Below are 18586 nucleotides of genomic sequence, written 5' to 3'. Positions count from 1 at the left end.
TCTGTGCGAGATTGAATGCGTAAAATAACGTAGGGAAAATAAGCATGTATGTTTATTTAGGTTACTTACTGGTAGGACGTGCTTCAAGGCGAATTCCATATCCAATTTCACCATAGAAAGTATAACACAGGTCCACCTTTTAGTAAACATCCATTTTATCGACTTGGAATGTATAAACAAACACATAAATTCGGAAGGATCACTAGGGATTTTACGACTAGCTCACGCAAAGTCATTACTGATAACAGCCCGATGATTGACACAATAAACAATGACGTCACAATAGGTGTCGCAGCAAAATCATACCCGATTTAATAAAGCTCCATTCACAGAATATTAATAGAAAAAGAAACATGTGAACTGACTTTTATCTAATTAAAACATTAAAAACAATTTATTTTAGAAATAAATAAATATAAATAACATAACGTTAAAAGTTGTTTTAACATAGGAATAACAACTTTTAAAATTAAGGGGGAAGGTGTGATGTGTGACAGAATGCAAAAGTTGGGAACTAAATTCTGTCGCGCGTAACCAAGATGACGGATTAGGAGGAGTTTACGAATGTTTATATTTCAATCTTATAATGAGTCACATTATGACTCATTTCCTGTAGGCGGAGTAAAATGACCTACCTTACTATTGGATAAACGATCGGAAAATTCCATGACGTCAGCATTTCCATTGGTTTTAACCAAAAAGAGAGGGAATCCCCCACCCAAAACGAAGGTAATAAGTTTCCTTGCACAGCGGGAAAACGGCAGATTTTTTTTATCTCGGATCCGCAATTTTTACCTTAAACCTGTGACAATTACGTTAACAAATTTAAATTAAATCTATTCTGAGACTATGTAATAAAAATCAAATCTTTAATAGAAAGCTCAAATTACTTAAACGCGAAGCGCGTCGTCGCGATCGGCTCTCGCCGAATATTATAAACAAATTATCAATATGTAAATCAGACATTGTGTAACAAACAACTCAATTGTTTGTTAGTTAAATATTTATATGTGCACATAGTGTATAACAATGGAACATTAATAACTTCAATATGCTAACAATATACTTTGGAGTGATAAATTAAATTGAGTTTGATTTCAAAACCTTAGTGTTCTCCCAGTTATGATTTTAATCATACAACGGCAACAACGAATCAGCGTCCGACTACAGTAGAATTATAATTCTACTACAGCGCCAGTGACGTAACACACAGCTGCTCGGTTTGAGTTCTTGTGCTAATTCGCGTGTGTCTCCCGCTTCGAGTTAACTATCGGAAAGTGATGATGCATTCAATGACTTTGCAGAATTCTTCAGATTCAAAGAAAAAGAGTACGTCTTAATTCGGTAGCAATTCACACTTCGACCAAAGTTTCTGAATTTGAAAATAGTTCAAATTGCAATCACCTGTCTCTTATTATTTCAGTGCTCATTACCAATACTCACCACAAGTACTCACCACTACTCATCACAAGTTTTTCACAGTAGTACTCATCCAAGTACTTGTAACCATTTATTTCGTGAAAGTACTACTGGAATATGTATAGTCATGCCAGTACTTACTTTAGTACACGCTTTTTTCAGTAATTCATTTTCTAAGGGCTATGCCGCCCGCACGACCGAATGCGGCCTTAGTTCCCGCAGTTCTCATATAGGCGTACGTTTCGCTCTGTAAGCGGCCACATTGAAAATATTTGTTTACAATTTTCATCACGCTGCATCACCCCTATTCTGCGTTAATTGCTTGACTTGTGTTTAGATTCATCATTCTTCTTCTTTATTCATAATGTGCCCCTAAGGGTTTACGTGACTTCCATTCCTTACAATATTTCTGCCTACATATTTTTATAATATCTTATCCTTAATATTTACAATTATTTCAACGATTTACATAAAATCTTATATCTAGATCCTTATTTTCGGCGATAGCGCAATCTGGACGTGTTAGCGAACGAATGAGCGAGCGAGCGATCGAGAGCGCAAGTGCAAGCGAGAGAGGTAGAGTAATAACGCAACCGCATCTTAATCTACTAATATTACATACTTTTACATAACCATTACTTATAATCTTTACGCCATTTTTTCACATGCATACTTTTATTCTTTCTCATTCTTGCCTCTCACAGAAAAACGCTGGTGTTAAATTTGTTGCAGCTCAAATTTCATTGGGCTCCCAATGATCATTTGAGAGAGTTTTCAAGTCTCAAATGTATTCCTCCGAACGTAGGTGACCATGTGGGCATCTAGGGGAAAGTATCATTTGGAGACTGAATTTTGGCTCATGCAGAGTTGTGGAGTTCTGAACTGCGCTGTCAGTCATCTGAATACCTCTCAAAGCAACTATTCGCTTTGCGATATTAGACTAAATAATTGTTAATAAGGAAACCAATTGAAACAATATTTACCTAATTTTCAAATTTCTTTCATTTAATAGGGCTTACCAGTCACTTAGAATAAAATTAACTTCCTTATGCAACTTCCAAAAGTTACGCTAGTCATGCCCGTCGACATTTAAATTAAAGCCGGGATGTATCGAAAAAGTCATGACCGTCTACATGTACAATTAGGTATTTTCACTCCAATCACTAGCTCACTTCACTTCGTTGAATACTGAGGGGATAACAATTAACCAAATGCGTGAGAATCAGTTAATTTTTACTCTATTTTTCTAATATCTTCGTAGAAAGTAATTTTTCTGTATAAGTGCAATTGAAAAATAGTTTTTCTTTTTTAGGGACTATTTAATGCAATAATAAAATGATAATAATTTTCATTCATGCCTGCGTTAGAGCTGAGCGCTGGTTGTCTACCCTTTGAAGCGCGATTCAAAATTACATTGAAAAACAATTCTTGTAATTTAAATAAATAATTATTAAAATATACAAAAGAATGTATACAAATTGTGTAACTTTTGATTTCAGATAAGAAAAAAATTTATAACATATATTTGATGAATAACAGTTTATTTTCATTGAATTTGAAAGACTGACTGATATTTCTCAAAATATTTGTTAATAGATACATTTTTTTAAATACCATATGATATTTCATCAGCTTGATATATAGAAGCTAATTGCAGAATATAATAGTGATAGTATTTGAATAATTCTGAAACAAAATTTCAGATTGTTCTTTTCGATTGAGACGTGACAAAACGACGCTTTAAGTAAAAAAAAAGAATAACTAAAATGCAGTCGTGATAATTTATGTATTTATAGCATATATAATTATATGAATTTCCAGAAAAATACAAACAAAATATTAAAAACTTATAAATAATTATTTTCAATCACTTTTCCAAGAAATTTCTTTTTAAATTAAATGTTTTGTAAAATATAATTTGGTCTTTGTAATTCACTGAAAATAAACTGTTATTAATATAATATATGTCTTGTTTTTATTTTGCCTGAAATCAAAGTTACACAATTTGAATACATTCTTGTGCATATTTTCATAATTATTTATTTAAATTATAAGAATTGTTTTTTTCCAATTTAATTTTGAATCACGCGCCAAGTGTGGCCAACCAGCGTTTAGCCCTAACGCAAGCGTAGTAGCTCAGGGTGCCAACATTGGCATCATTGGTCCACAGTACAAACCGAAAAAATAAATCAAATCAGCCGGCAGTAAAAAGTTGGAATATGAAAGCCTCAATTAGGTATTTTCACTTCAACCATCAGCTTATTTCATTTTGTTAAAAGCTGAGGGGGGGGGGGCATTTTCTGTGCTAGCAGCTCCAACTTCTTCATCCATTCTTTCTCTAATTCATAATTCCCTACAAACTTTACCACATTCTCTTGCCAGCTTCCTTTATCCTCCATTCCTATACATGCTCTCATGTTTCCTCCTCCCATTCATATATTCGGCACTTTCTATTCTCTTCTTTTTCCTAATACATCCCCTCCCTTACTTCATTTCCCAAGCTAAATCTTTCTATTCTGGTCCACCTTATCGCTCCCCATCCCTTTTCTAAATACTTTTGTTTTCTTTCCATTTTTATTATCCCCCATCTTTTTTATTATCCCCCATCTTTTTATTAATTGCCTTTTCCTCTCCTTTTTTCCAATTCTTCATAGTTTACTCCAGTCCCGTCTTCTATGTCTCAAACTATGTCTCCCTCCTTCCTTCTCTTCATCTCTGTAATTCTATCGCCCTCCCTCTGTTTTCTTTCACCTCTATCAATTACATTCTCTCTAGCTCCCCTTCCTTTCCCCCTTCAGTTTCGTCTCAAATTCCCATGCCCTCTTTCCCGCTCTCGTACGTAATTAATCCCTTTGCGCTTCTTCTCTCACCATATATCCTGGCGTCCTCCAGGCTACCCCTAGTGTCCACCTTATATACCTTTCTTATAAACTCTTAATATGTTTCCTTTTTTCCATCCCCATATCGCTGCTCCATAGCCTAATACTGGCCATACCAGCTTAAATAACCAAATTCTCTTTCAATCTTACTTCACCTTCTTTTTCCTATTTCTTATTTATGTTTTATTACCCCTGCTGCCTTGTTTATCCCTTCTCTTATACGAGAAAGAATTTAATTCGTTTCATCCAAGTATTTCGCTAATCATGTGATTAAGCCCGCCGTCCCTTCTTCATTATCTGCCATCAACATTATATCGTCTGCGTATTCCAGTGTATATATCTTTTCCTTCCCAATCCTAACTCCTCCTTGAACCTTTTCTCTTTAGTTCTTCTTCTAGGTATGAGATCAATATATTAAATAAAAGTGGACTCAAAGGACAACCTTGCCTGGCTTCTCTCACAAAGCAGAAAGTATCTCCTACTTGCTTTCCTACCATTACCCTACTTTTTGTCTCTCTGAAAATTTCAGATACTCTTTTTATCAAACCCTTTCGTATCCCCTTTTTCGACATCACTTTTTCTATTTCGCCTAGGTCTAATAAATCAAACGCCGCGTTAAGTTCACGAACATAGCTTTCATTGCCCCTTTTTCCCTCTGAATTCTTTTATTTACTAGATAGCTCTATCTTTTTTTAACTTCTTTCTTTAATCTCTCCGACAAAACAGTTACATATACTTTATACAGTGTTGGCATCAACATCACGCCCCGATAATCTTTAACCTCCTCTCCTTAGCCTTTCTTCACTATTGGTATCATTAATACTTCTTTCTACAACTATGGCCAACCATCTCCTCTCCATACTCAGCTATACCAGATGCCTTTCCATCTTTCATTATTCCTAAAACCTTGTCTATTGCTTCTCTTGTTATGTCCTCTTTCTCATCTCTTTCTCTACTATATTTTCCTCCCTTCCTAACTTTTCACACTACTCCTTCTAGCAAATCCAAAACATATTTTTTTTTATTTTACTATTGCAGCATCTTCGTTCACTCCTTTACTCATTTCTCTCTTTCTCTCTCCATTTACTACCTTTCAATGCTCTTCTTCTAAACTTTTCATCATCTTCTTTAAACCTTTTATTCTCTTCCTTGTTCTTTTGATCATACAACTCATTATACTCCTCTTTTTATTTCTCCTATCATTTTTCCATCTCCTCGTTCACATTTCCCTCTCCCATTTGAATATTTCTGACCTTCAATCTAAACTGTTCTTTTCCTTGTCTTGACCAATCCCCTTTTCTTACCCGTTTAACATTTTCTTCCTTTGTAATCATATTGCTATTATGTTTTTTCCCTCTAATGTCAATATTAAGGGTCTCTCTTCTCGCTGACCTCATCATCCACTATCACATAATCAATTACCGTTCCCCATTCTCCTCCTGAGCGTGTATATTCTCCTTCCTCGTCTCAATCTATATTTCTAATTAAAATAAAGTATCTCAACTTCCTCCTCTATCTCCTGTTCTCGAATTGAAATCCCTACCTATTATAAGTCTAGCCTCTTCTTTATCTTTTTCTATAATTTCTTTCATCTCTTCTGCTTTCTCCTGAATATCACTCTTTACATAAACCCTCACTATCTTTCACTATTCTCCTCCCATCTTTACCTCTTCTACTATTAATCCTTTATTTTGTTCTTTTCTCTCTTTCTTATAATTCCCTCTTATACATTTGCTCCTTACTCCCATCCCCATTCATCTTTTTTACGCCATGGCTAAGAGTTTAAAAACTTAATCAAAATTTGTAATTGATTTTCATCAAAAATATAATAGTGTGTTGGATTGGACAGTGTTCAAGGAATTTTTTATGGCCATTAAAAGGTTTAAAATGGCCCGAATAGACGATACCCAACAAAATCCCGAAAATATTCACGCCCTCCTTCTCAGTAAATAACCATCCAAATAAAAAATTTCCCCGTAAATTACCATCTCATAGTACAGCACTTATATTTAAAAGTTTGTCATAAATCCAACCGCAGGAAATTCCTCGGGAGCGGGTGCTAATCTGAAAAACTGCACCCGATCCTAGCGAAATCACGGTAATTATATTATATATATGTTTTACTGTGTCTGATATCTGCTGTTATGTGTAGTTACATATTTAAATTGTAATACATTTCGTTTCTGTAAAGAAAAATTGATTTTCATCAGCAGTAACTATTTATTTAAAAAGCTTTGATGTCTGACATGCACGGGGCGGCTAATGACATCTTAACTAACAAGCAAGCAGGCGAATATGCTTGATACACATTAATTTGATCAAGATCTTACTTTTAGAAATTTGTACATCGTATAAAGAAAATGGATGGAAAAATAGGAGTACGTATGTCGTAATAACGAATGTTTTGTATTTCTCTGATGTAAATGAATTTCGAGAAAATTTTACCTCACTTATCTGAAAATCAGTGACTAAATTTATTTCCTTGGACTCCTTTATGGAATACAAATATCTCAGAAGGAGAAGCTTGATTCCTCTATATATCTGTAATTTAGAAGATAACTACTATAGTCTAAATATTTGTAGAGTAGACGGTATAATCGTATATGAGTATTCTGTTAACCAATTTGTTCCTCTAATAATTATTCAGTTTTTCCTCTAATTGAAAGAGATATGAATCATTTATACTCTCGTCCATTAAAGTTGTCAAATTAGTCCCGATGATGTCGTCATTCGATGCCGTCCCAGTTCGTCCAAATTTGATAGAAACGTTAGTCCCTGGGTGCCATTTGAAAGGCGACGTCCGTTGAAATCTAATTAAAAACAAGGCCTCGGTTCGGTGGTACCATTTGAAAACGTCGTTCCTGGCCAAATGACTAACTTTAATCATTATTGACGTCCCAGCCCAGCTCAGTTACAATTCGAGTACAGATAGGCAAGAGAAACCGTGTGTTTCCGGATTCCTTAGTAGTCGGGATCGGCATTAGGAACTGCTGTTTCGTGTTTATACCTACGGCTAAATATATACAAGTACACTGATTTTCCAATTTCAGTCCTGGTTTGGGGATGGTCTGTATTATCTTGCACTTAAATTGGAAGTCTCTAAACGTAAGCAAGTCAGGTTAAGCCAGTCAGCTTGAAATTTTAACACAATACCTAGCACACCTATGGTTATTGCCCGAACCTCGATCTTCTGTTTCTGATATCCAGGAGGACCGGAAACACCTGCACCAGTATTTTCAAAATTGCGCCATTATATGTAATAGTTTTCAAAGAAAAAAACTGTTTACATAAAAATGCCCCCTTAAATAAGCCATAGATTTGGTAGCGCAAATCACACATTTTGTTTTATTTGAATTTTTCTTATGAACATCAAACCACCACCCAGAAAATTCTGCTAAATCACGCCAATAATTACGGAACTTTCTTACCCTTTCTATTGGAACCCTTTCTCTATGTCTACTGATGGTTACTGAGACGTTAAAGACCCGCTAAAAATGACTTAAAACCTGCACATTCATCGCTAGAAACCATAATTAATAAGATTAATTTAGTATTACCTAATGCTCACTAAATCCAGTGTAATTTAATTTTTTTCCGGTTTAGAAACTCTAAATTTGCTTTATAAACACTTTTTACACGCTATAAAATCCCCACGTGCCCGCGTGGGATAAAACAGAAGAAACATTGCAAGTCACTTATGATAATTGGTGTATTTATCGATGATATAATTATAAGAATTCTGAGAATAATGCATGAAAAATATTTAAAAAATCCTACCAAATTATTTTAAACACTTTTTCAAAAAATTCTTCTTAAATTAAATATTTTGTGAAATATAATTTAATTTATCTTTTTAATTAAAAGAAAATAAAGCCTTATTTGAAAAGTACATACATTATACTTTTTTTCTCATCGGAAATCAAAAGTTACACCATTTACACACATTCATGAGCATTTTTTAATAATGATGTAATTAAGTTATGAGAAGCGCAGTAATTCCAATTTTAAATTGCACGTCCACCGTGGCCAACAGGTGTGCACCCTCAACTGAAGTGTAGTTGTATTAGTATAGAATCGGTTTAAAAATTATGTAAGATAAGGATAAATAAATCAACAATTAAAGAAATGCGTTGCAAGCAAATTTTCAATAAAAAAGTATGCTTAACGAAAATTCGGCAGCAGGCTATAATCTTAGTACAATAACTATAAAACTTTAACAAACACATCTTATTTTATGATTTTATATATTAATTATATTGAGTAGTTTACGAGAAGGCGGTCTCCCTACTTAGCGACAATAGAAGTAATGATACTTCAGTACGCCTGAGTAAGACACGCGAGCGTATTGCACAGTTTTAGTTTGAAATTAACAAGGCGAGACGGCATACATCAAATGTTCAGTGCTTGATTAGCTACATAACATCAAATGAAAAATTCACTTTAAAAGTTAGGGCACTTGCTCGAAACTTACAGAAAGAAAATCACACGCTGAGCAAGTGTAAACTGTTGACCATCAAGCAGCACTGGACACAAAAACTAAGAGCTCTTTCAACAGCCAAAGAGCGACTTGAATGGTGATTAAAGTTGTTTCAGGAAAATTCCATCTTTCCAACCCAGCCTTCTAGGAACAAGTAGGAACAAGGAGATACTCATAAGCTAGATATGGACTCTTCAGTTACCTCACTCTTTCGCAACTTTTCCAGAGAAAACTGTTGCAAAGTCCAGAGGAGGAGTATCTACTAATTACTGCTGAAGAAGTGAATACACTTATCAATACTTACCTCGTAATTTACTACGGCCATAAACGGAAAATAACCCATCCCGCAATGGTTCGTAGAAGGACGTACATAGCTTGTTTAAAAACCAACTACAAGATATCACTGGCATTCTCAAAGAGAGGATATTAACATCTATCGAGCCAGTATAGAGTCCAATAGTTGAGAAACGCGGACACAACAAAGGACTGCTAGTTTGCAGAGAGAACCTGTTAATAGACAGGTATATCACCCAGACTTATATCAGGTATTACCGTAATCTGTCCATGGCTTGGATTGACTACCGAAAGGCATTCGATAATATGAAACATGAGCTCATTATTCAGCTCCTAATGTGACTGGAGGTGTATCTAAAAATAGTGAAATGTATGAAAGAGCTTACGCTATTGTGGCGGATAAGATTTGTCATAATATCTGACAAAAGACAAGTGACTACCAGCTATAAAATAGATAAAAGGGGGGTATTCCAAGGAGTCTCTTTAAGTCCGATACTTTTCTGCAGCTGCCATTTGCCTCTGTTTATTTTGCCTGAGTCTATTTACACCAAGCAATACTCGAAAATAGATCATCGCGTGACCATCATAATCTTAAAATCGTAGGTAGACAGACATATGCATATCTTGAAATACCGCAAGCGGAAGCCCAAGATGTACGCGTGTTAAAAACGGCCCTTGAAAAAAGATTTTGCAACATTTTCAAAGAGATTTGAGCTTCCGAATTGCTTTGGAAGAATAAGATCCAGGCGACCAATATTCTGGCCGTTCCTATACTGCTCTACACGTTTGGTGCAGTAAAATGGAACGTCGATGAGTTGAAACAACTTGACCGAAGCACATCGAAGACGATGACAATCAATCGAAGTCAAGTCATCAAGTAAGATCTTCCGCACCTCCTATATACCTAACTCAAAAAGGGGGCAGAGTTTCGCTGAGCTTGGAGTATCTCCAACGAAGAACGGTCCTAGTTACAGCCTACTCAATTCTAAAAACCGAAAATTCTCAAATACGACTCTTACATCCGTGGGAAGTCGCCAACGTTGCGACGCTTCTGTACCGTGTCGCAGATAGGACCGCAGAGGAGCTTGGCCTCCCATTTGATTTCAGCGACACTACACATTTCCTAGCATCAATAACAACTTTAGTACATTCTATGGCATTATACCTAGAGAAAAACTATCAATGGGACTGTCTAACATATTTCTTAAATCTTCTGGATTGAGATCAGAGACTTAGGAATTTCTTTTTGCCCGTCAAGATGGCGTTATAGACACCTCCGTTTACCGCGAACGCATAATGAATGTACCTGTAGGCAATACCATCTGCCGAGCGTGCAAGCAAGAGCCAGAAGCACTTGGGCATTTTGTCGTTGGATTCTCAAAGTATGCACGTTACAGGTACATAGAGAGACATAATGCGGCTCTTAACATGTTATATTACCATCTTCGATACTACTATGGCGTCGATCTAATGCCCATTTTTCCATACACCCAGAATGATCAGCGTGAGGTCTACTGAAAATTTTCATTCTCCAGCACTCAAATTATAAGTGCTTCAAACCCTGATATTGTTATCCAAGATCTGAAGACCAAGATAATTTACGTGAAGATAATTCTCGACACCAGCCGATGTTAATATGATGACAAAGAAGGAAGTAAAAAGGGCCAACTATCAAACTCCTCTCTTTGAGCTAAGCAGGCTGTACTATGGCTACAAAGTCTATATTGTGATTCTCATAATCAGCTGGCTTGGAACTTTGAAATCTTCATTTCTTAGCCAACTGAACAAAATCCCTACTTTCCAGCGTCAGGCTCAGTCCATCGCAGGCAAGATGCAAAAGTCTGTTCTTCTGGGATTACATCATCTGGTCCAACATCACTGTACGTCATACAATTTTACAATGGTTGGTAGCTCTAAAAAAATTATCTCCAACTATCGGACGCTAAGAAAGTGTTATACTAAGTATCTTGTGTAAATTTTCCGTTCCTGGTTACCTTCTATGATATAAGGAGCAGAAGTGGATGGCGCACATGTTCCGGTTGCGTCAGAATTGTTTTTTTTAAGGAACTCATGACTTCGACGGCTATATGGGCGGTACCACTGCTATTGATAAGGTTTCTCATGTCAGACAGGCAGATAACGAAAAAGAGAGGGACTAAGAAGAACACCAAAATCCATATATTATAATTGAGCTTATTTTTAAGATTTCGAACCTCTTGTCGCTTTCTGATGACTGCGAGACGTTGGTGATGGTGAGCTTCGAAATAGTCAGGCAGATTTCACGAATAAAACAGCTGTCCAACAAGAACATCTGCAACAAACAGTGCGTATTGGAACATCAACTATGACTGCTACCTATTTGCAGCCAACCACCTCGAGAGAAATACAGTGGGAGAGCACCGTTTGGGTTACCACAATGAAAGAGGAATTGGTGCATCTCTATTATGAAATTGAGAAGCTTAAAACGAAAATGGAAAACAACAGGTTGATTTGGCGTGGTAAAATAACGGCAATTAATATCATTTGGAGGAAGCCGCGTCATACGCCGAGCAGGGGCAATTGATGTTCTTCCTTAACCTGTTTATGATCCAACACCACCACATCCTCCAGAGGTGGTGTCCTTATACAGTCAGAGGCACAAGCAAAGGTTTAGTAACTAAAAAGTCCATTAAAATAGACGTACCATATGAAAAGAAATGTTATTTGACATAATCTGACAGATCAAAAACGCTCAATATCTGTCAACAGATTACTTCCTGCTGTTAAAATAGCTGTTATCAAAGTAAAAGTAGAACAGCAGCTTCCTATTGATGAATTCCCCATGGAATATATGGACAACGAAGACTGGATGGAAGCTAAAGGCATAGGTGCTAGGGGTAACGAAAATCACATACCGTATATACTACAAACACATCCGGATATTAATAACAATAATGTGAACAGCAATCCAGGAAAACTACAGCACCTTAAAAAGAATTTTGGTAATGCTTTCTTAGAGTTCAGATATGTAGAACCAACACTAGGTTATTCTCTGATTTATGCTTTAGGGTACGACGATTACGTTTCCCAAAAAATCAGACGCTCAAAATCCATCTGTATTTTGACCGATTGCCTGTTTTCTCACAATTTATAAATGTCTTACAGCTATCATTGAAGATAAAGTATATTTTACTGCGACCAGAATAACATCCTTACAAAAGAACAAAAAGGATGTCGTAAAAATTGACGAGGCAGTAAAGATCTAGTCACTATAAACGCTGTTACTGTGACTCAAGCTCGTGAACATCAAAGAAATTTGCATATATCATATATTAACTACAAGCAAGCGTTTCCTTTCGTGCAGCATAACTATTTACGCAAAATCTTTCAAAAATTACAAAATCTTCCTCAACCCTTTGAAAAAACACTAAATAGCATGTCTCATGGATTCAGAATACATGATAATGAGGATAGCCATCAAGTGACTATCTTCTACACATAGATCATCTGAAGCAATACGCTTGTTTAGACCAGCAACTGCAGCAAGTGATCGATCTCACAAAACAGTTTTCCAATGATATCCATATGAATTTCGGACTAGATAAATGCAGAACTATGTATTTAACCAGAGGTGAATTAACGACCGCAGATATAGAGAACGAGTTCGACACTGACATCGAGGCTATGACTGAGAGCGAGCCATATAAATATCTTAGTATTCTTGAATATAAGGGTCATGCAGAATACAATAGTTAAGAAGAGCCTAACGAGTGCCAACAAAATCAGGGCAATCAGCACCTATGCGATCCCCGTTCTCACGTACTCTTTCGGGCTCATCAAATGATCTGACACCGACATTTAAAAGGTGAACATAACCGTCCGCAAAGAAACTGCGAAGCACTGGATGCACTACACTAATGCGGCGATTAAAACGGTAGTTTCACCATAACATAGAGGGCGTAGGAGCATTGTAGGTGTTAAAAAAACTGTGTAAGTCACAAGTTATACAGTTCCGAGACTATTTTAACAGCAAGCGAGGTGTTACGCTTTACAACACCATCTTTAAAGCAGATCTTGAATACACGCCTTTTAATTTGTCTTCAGAGGAGACCTTGAATATTAGAACAGAGACCATAGAGGAATTAAAAATGTAATGGAGACAGAAAACCATCCACGTTGAGCACCCTAAAACGTTAGATCAACATGAAGTGGATGATGAGGCATCCAATATTTGGCTGAGAAAGTGTGTCTTGTATCCAGAAACGTAATAATTCTTCGTTTTGATTCAGAAAAGGGTTGTCAGCATCAGAAATAATCGCAAACACGTGTTAAATGAAGACGTGATTATCCAGTGTCGATTATTCGGAGATTTCAACGAATCCATCGAGCACATTATTGATGGTTGTCGCTTAATGACTCAGAGAGAATATACGCACAAACATAATGATGTGGCAGCAATGGCAGCAATTATACATCAACAATTTGCCCTAAACCTAGGACTCTTAAAGGAAAAAATGACTTTTTATAGGTACATTTCAATGCCAGATTTAGAAAACGAAGATTACGTCTGATATTCAGAAATAACTATCCAAACGGATCATTATTTTCGAGCGAATCGACCTGTTATCATGATGCGAAAAAAATGGTAGATGAGTTCCAAAAGTGATTGGCTACTTAATCGAAATTTGCAGGCCCCAAACAAGCAAGATTCATAAATATAGCGAGCTATGGCATGAAGTAACAACAATATGGAGGAATGCAAAACATGCATCTATTCATCCTATTGTGATTTCGGCTACATGCAATATACACGCAAGATGCACTAAACATCTTGAACATTTAGAAGTCAGTAAGGTACTGGCAGCAGCTCAGAAGGCGGTTTTATCAAACACCTGTCGCATTGTAAGAAACTTTCTCGAGCATCAGAAAACAAGCGCCTAAAACTGTGGAGTGGAAGATGGTAGGTCTAAGAAAGCATCCACAGGCAACAGATGTCACCTCCAACAATATGATTCTGATATTGTACCTATAATATCGTCGCAAAAATTTCATACTTGACTTTAGTCCGTAGTGTAGTTTCTTTCTTTCCAGAGTGGTCTCTAAAGCTGTCTACTTTAGAATTTATTACACGCCTGTGTTAACCTTTCTAATTAATGAATATTTTAAGTATTAAGATTCATCGGTTTAAATATTCTTTTGCAGATCCCAGTTTGCAGTTTGATTGTTTACCTAATGGCGTGTACACTCCTTATGAATCATTTTATGGCGGACCTTATACTTCTGCGCGGCTTTGTTCTCCTGCCATACCTGATTCTTACACGGCACCTGGTTATTCTATCAGGCCTCAGCCTCCTGCCAGCCCTAGTACTTCTGTCATGTCTCAGATTCCTGTTCATCCTCAGATTTCTAGCGTGTCTCAGACTCCTGTCAAAGGAAAAACTACTGTCACATCTAAGGAATCTGCTAGGCGTTCTTCTTCTGACAGGCCTCCTACTCAGCGCTATCAAATAAAATTGATTAGTGTAACTTTTCCAGGGAATGTTGTTCTAAATATATTGGTAAATTCACAATTTTTTCGTCGCATACTATCAACCGAAGTGCACCGTATATTATTGAACTCTAATGGTTACATAATTGGAATTTTGGACCATGAAGATATTGCTCGTTCAATATGTGATTCACGACATAAACGGGTTTCCATAAACATGGAAACCGGTGTCATCAGACGAATTTTGCCAGAAGAAAAGACGGAACTTCCTACAGGCCTCCCACTCAAGCGGAAACGACATGATATTATTGAAGTAGATGGAATTCAACATCTTCCACGTCTTAGTTATCTAAGAAAACAGCCGGGTTAAAACTTTTTGCCGCCACAATCATTGTTACTATATAGCCCCCTAATCCATGTACCTCTGCTTGGAAAATCCCCCTTCTTGCAACTTTTTTTCAAATTAGCGTATTAATTAAGGTTCTATTTATCATGCTTCTATTTATTGACTATGCGTGTCACTCGCAAAACAAAAGAAACTAAGAATAAAATTCAATTAGATGATTTTAAGTGCTATAGTAATTGGCGATAAATAATATTTCAGATTCTATAGGCGTAGATCTAATACGAAATTGCAAAGTTATACTTCGACTCATGATATATCAAATATTTAAGTAGATCTTTGCTTAAAAGTTTTCCAGAATTTTCTTAGAGCTATTTACTGCTAATCATCTCCTTCTTTATTCAACGAAGTCTTGCATTAAGAGATATTTTTAATTTTCTATGGTAGTGTAACCACGATTTCAGATTTTACATCATAACAACAAAGTTTTGTACGTGGAAAAAAATACTAAAACTTAAATTTAAAAAGATTGTATTTTCGTAACTGTCAATGAAACATATGGCTGCCAACAATTACTGAAACATTCTAACTTTAATAAAAATTTTCATATGGCTCCTTGTGGCCGCGGATGACGAATACATGATCAGATTCTTGAAATTCAATATTGCGGAACAAATACCGCTGCCAAAAAATGATGAAAAATGGTCACCAATAAAATTGCCATCGTTCAAATTTCTTCTCGCAGTCGATGTTTTCATCCACGTTGCCCAACGCTTACCACGTTGAGGCGAATATTTACAAGAGTAATGTTATTTATCTATTTTTTATTTATTCTTAAATGTAATTTTATTTTGTAGGGAATATGGGTATATACCCTTTTACACAGTAAATGTGGCACGATCCCCAAAAAACTTATGTTCGAATTTGTATGAAAATTAGCATCTTTCAGTAATTTTTGGCTGCCATATGACTTTGTTGAATGGAATGGGAAAAAGAGATTAAAAATGGAGGAGGTTTGTTTATCACCCTACCTTACGTGAGATTTAAGATCAGATATCGCCTCAGAGTAACGGTGCAGAATCACTCTCTTAACTCCCGATGAAGCAAGAGATACCAAAGCAAAGTGTATCCGCATGCGATAGTGGACAAGACCTTGAATCACTTCCTACGAAACAGATGTTTTACAATATTAGCGGACTATCATTTTGTACACCTTTTACGATTGCATGTACTGCTGCTCGATAAAGTCAGAAGATTGGGGGCGAGCAAGACATGCACTGCCGTAACTTTGGATACGCTAGTGAGACCTTCCAGTTTGACCCACTCTCCGAGGTTAGTGCGTGAGCGGATACAAAAATGATTTATGCTAAACACAAAAGGTATGTCACTGTGGAGCTTTTACACTCCCAGTGCCTGTGAGAAGAGTTATTTAAATTTAATGTAACAGGCTCAAATCACACCTGGTTGCAACCCCAGCGTGCATAGGTTCCTGCGGGCCAAAACAAGGGGTGGAAAGAGGTCTTACGTGAAGGTCTTATCTCCAAATTTGCACCACCGTGAAGTTTTTTCTTGTATTATAATTGATTTCGGCTTTGTTTAACGTCCTTGAAATGTAACAACCAGGGTGACCTTTTTGGGATAATGCTGCATCCAATCTAGATTAAGTACGTCTGTTGTGAAACTGAATTTCTTCTTGTAATTTAATAATCTGCAAACCGGGGCTGAGCATAATAGTTCTTTTATTTCGTTAAAAGATTTGATACGTGCCAAAGAAAGGGGATAAAAGTATGCAGGGAAAAGGAGTGTAAAATGCTAGTAGGGATGGAAATCATAAAGAAAAATGGTTAGAAAAAGGTTTAAAAGGGTATGATTTTTCGGACAGAGGATCAGCGAAGATGAACCTTAGAGTCTCTAACGACCAAGCATCCACAGCTTTTATTCTCTCTGTATGAAGCTTCTAGCTGCTTGGTTTGGATGCTATTATTGGATCTAGAAAAACTTATAGAAGATTTAGTTTCTTTCTTCGGGGTCCCAGAAGACAGTTCACCCTTAAAAATGGCCCAGGTACGTGTTCCCGGTAAATCTTCACCTCCTCAAACGGCTTCCTAGTAAAAGAATCGTGTCTGTATGGAATGCTTTAAGGGTTGTAAGAAATCACTAGCTCTGGATCCAAGGTCAACACCGTGGTCCGCTTCTGGTCGGCCGTAATGTGGATCAGCGTATTCCGAGATCAGGTATGCTTAGCCATAACCTTTCGGCGTCGGTGTCCAGCCCTTCTCGGGCTGATGTTACTTCTTGTTGAAGGGGTGAAACAGTTGAGAGGCAATAATGAGATTGCAAGCTGGGCCACCTCCCGGTGGATATAAGAAGCAGAAGTTGCCGTCCCCTGGTGATAACTGGTGCTAACCACCTTCTGGTGGCGGCTTTCGCTGGAAACTTTCAACTCCAGTTGACGATTTAGATTAAAGACTGTCAATTTTTGTTGACAGTCGCTAACAAAATCGTTAGCAGCCCTCGCTGATGCTAAAGTTAAAGGCGTCTCCAGAATTGGCGCCACGATTTTCTCTTCCAAAAGTTTATTTTCTTCTAAAAAAATATCCGGGCACTGCTTGTTAGAACAACCCAGTATATTTACAGGGAGGGTGTACTGTTACTCTCGTTTCAGTTAAATGAACGGTCTCCTTGTCATTATTTAGATGAAATAATACAGATAAAACCATTTATTATAATGACCAAAGAAAGTGAGAGCTGGGTACAGTTATGTATCTCAGAAGAAATGCTTACCCTGGCCGACAGAAGGAACCGAATGGAGTCTCTACAACGTACCCGTAAAGACCCAATTAAGTCCCCATTAAGTGTGAAGTAACCTCTTAAATATTTTCGTACTGTAAAAATTCAGGAATCCTTACAAATTGTTAGAAGTTCTGACAATTTCTGAACATCCTGACCATTTATGATGGGTCTGACTATTTCTGAAAAAATGTTAATTCACAAAAACTCAGATAACTCATCATTTAGGACCGCAGGTAGGCCAACTGAAAAGGATTAGAAATTAAAAATAAATTTTGTTTCATGTTGCATATACAGATTAGAAATTTAGACATTCGGAATCTACGGATTTCGAAGATTTTGGATATCTAAACATTTTCTTAACAAATCTAAAATTAGGATAAATATAATGTATCTTGTAAAGAGGAAGATAACATCAAAATGGACAAAAGTTTCAGGCTCATCTTCAGAGTCATTTAGAACATTTTTATTTAGCTCCTATTTCTATTTCCCTTGAAACGCATCAGTTGAGAGACATATATTATTGCGATTTTACTTTGATAACAAATCAGTAGATATGCTACCTGGATAAAATAATTATTGAAAAGCAAAGGAAATTTAAACCTACAAACTAAAAATAACGCCGAGATTTTGAACCGGGGGCGGGGGGGCCTCGCTTTTTGTTGTAAATTCAAAGATATAGGCCTAATATAAACACACAAGAAAAGATATGTGTATATATGTGTGTGTGTGTGTGTGTATTCACATGTTTATTTTTTGAGTGGATATATGAATATGTGTGCATACTTATTCTTTCTAGTCGCGACACCTACAAAGAAATTTGTTGTTAATGGTTATTTTTTTTGTCAAAAATTATACTACCTGGCTCAAAACTGAATCATTTTCTTCAAAATTCGACAATTCTGTCAACATTCATC

The 18586-nt window shown here is 36.5% G+C and overlaps 1 long non-coding RNA gene across 1 annotated transcript in view; it reads right to left on the bottom strand.

Annotated features, from left to right (window-relative positions):
- Window positions 1-234, bottom strand: part of LOC117173579 — a 9528-nt gene extending 9294 nt beyond the window's left edge. Inside the window, exon 1 of the long non-coding RNA XR_004467208.1 lies at window positions 70-234. This is a non-coding gene — a long non-coding RNA (uncharacterized LOC117173579). The remainder of the gene's footprint in view (window positions 1-69) is intronic.
- Window positions 235-18586: the final 18352 nt, after the last annotated feature.

Source organism: Belonocnema kinseyi, chromosome 1 (genome assembly GCF_010883055.1).
Source record: "Belonocnema kinseyi isolate 2016_QV_RU_SX_M_011 chromosome 1, B_treatae_v1, whole genome shotgun sequence".
Taxonomy (NCBI): Eukaryota; Metazoa; Arthropoda; class Insecta; order Hymenoptera; family Cynipidae; genus Belonocnema; species Belonocnema kinseyi.
The sequence above is the reverse complement of the archived record's forward strand: the minus strand, read 5'-3'. Positions and strand labels throughout refer to the sequence as shown.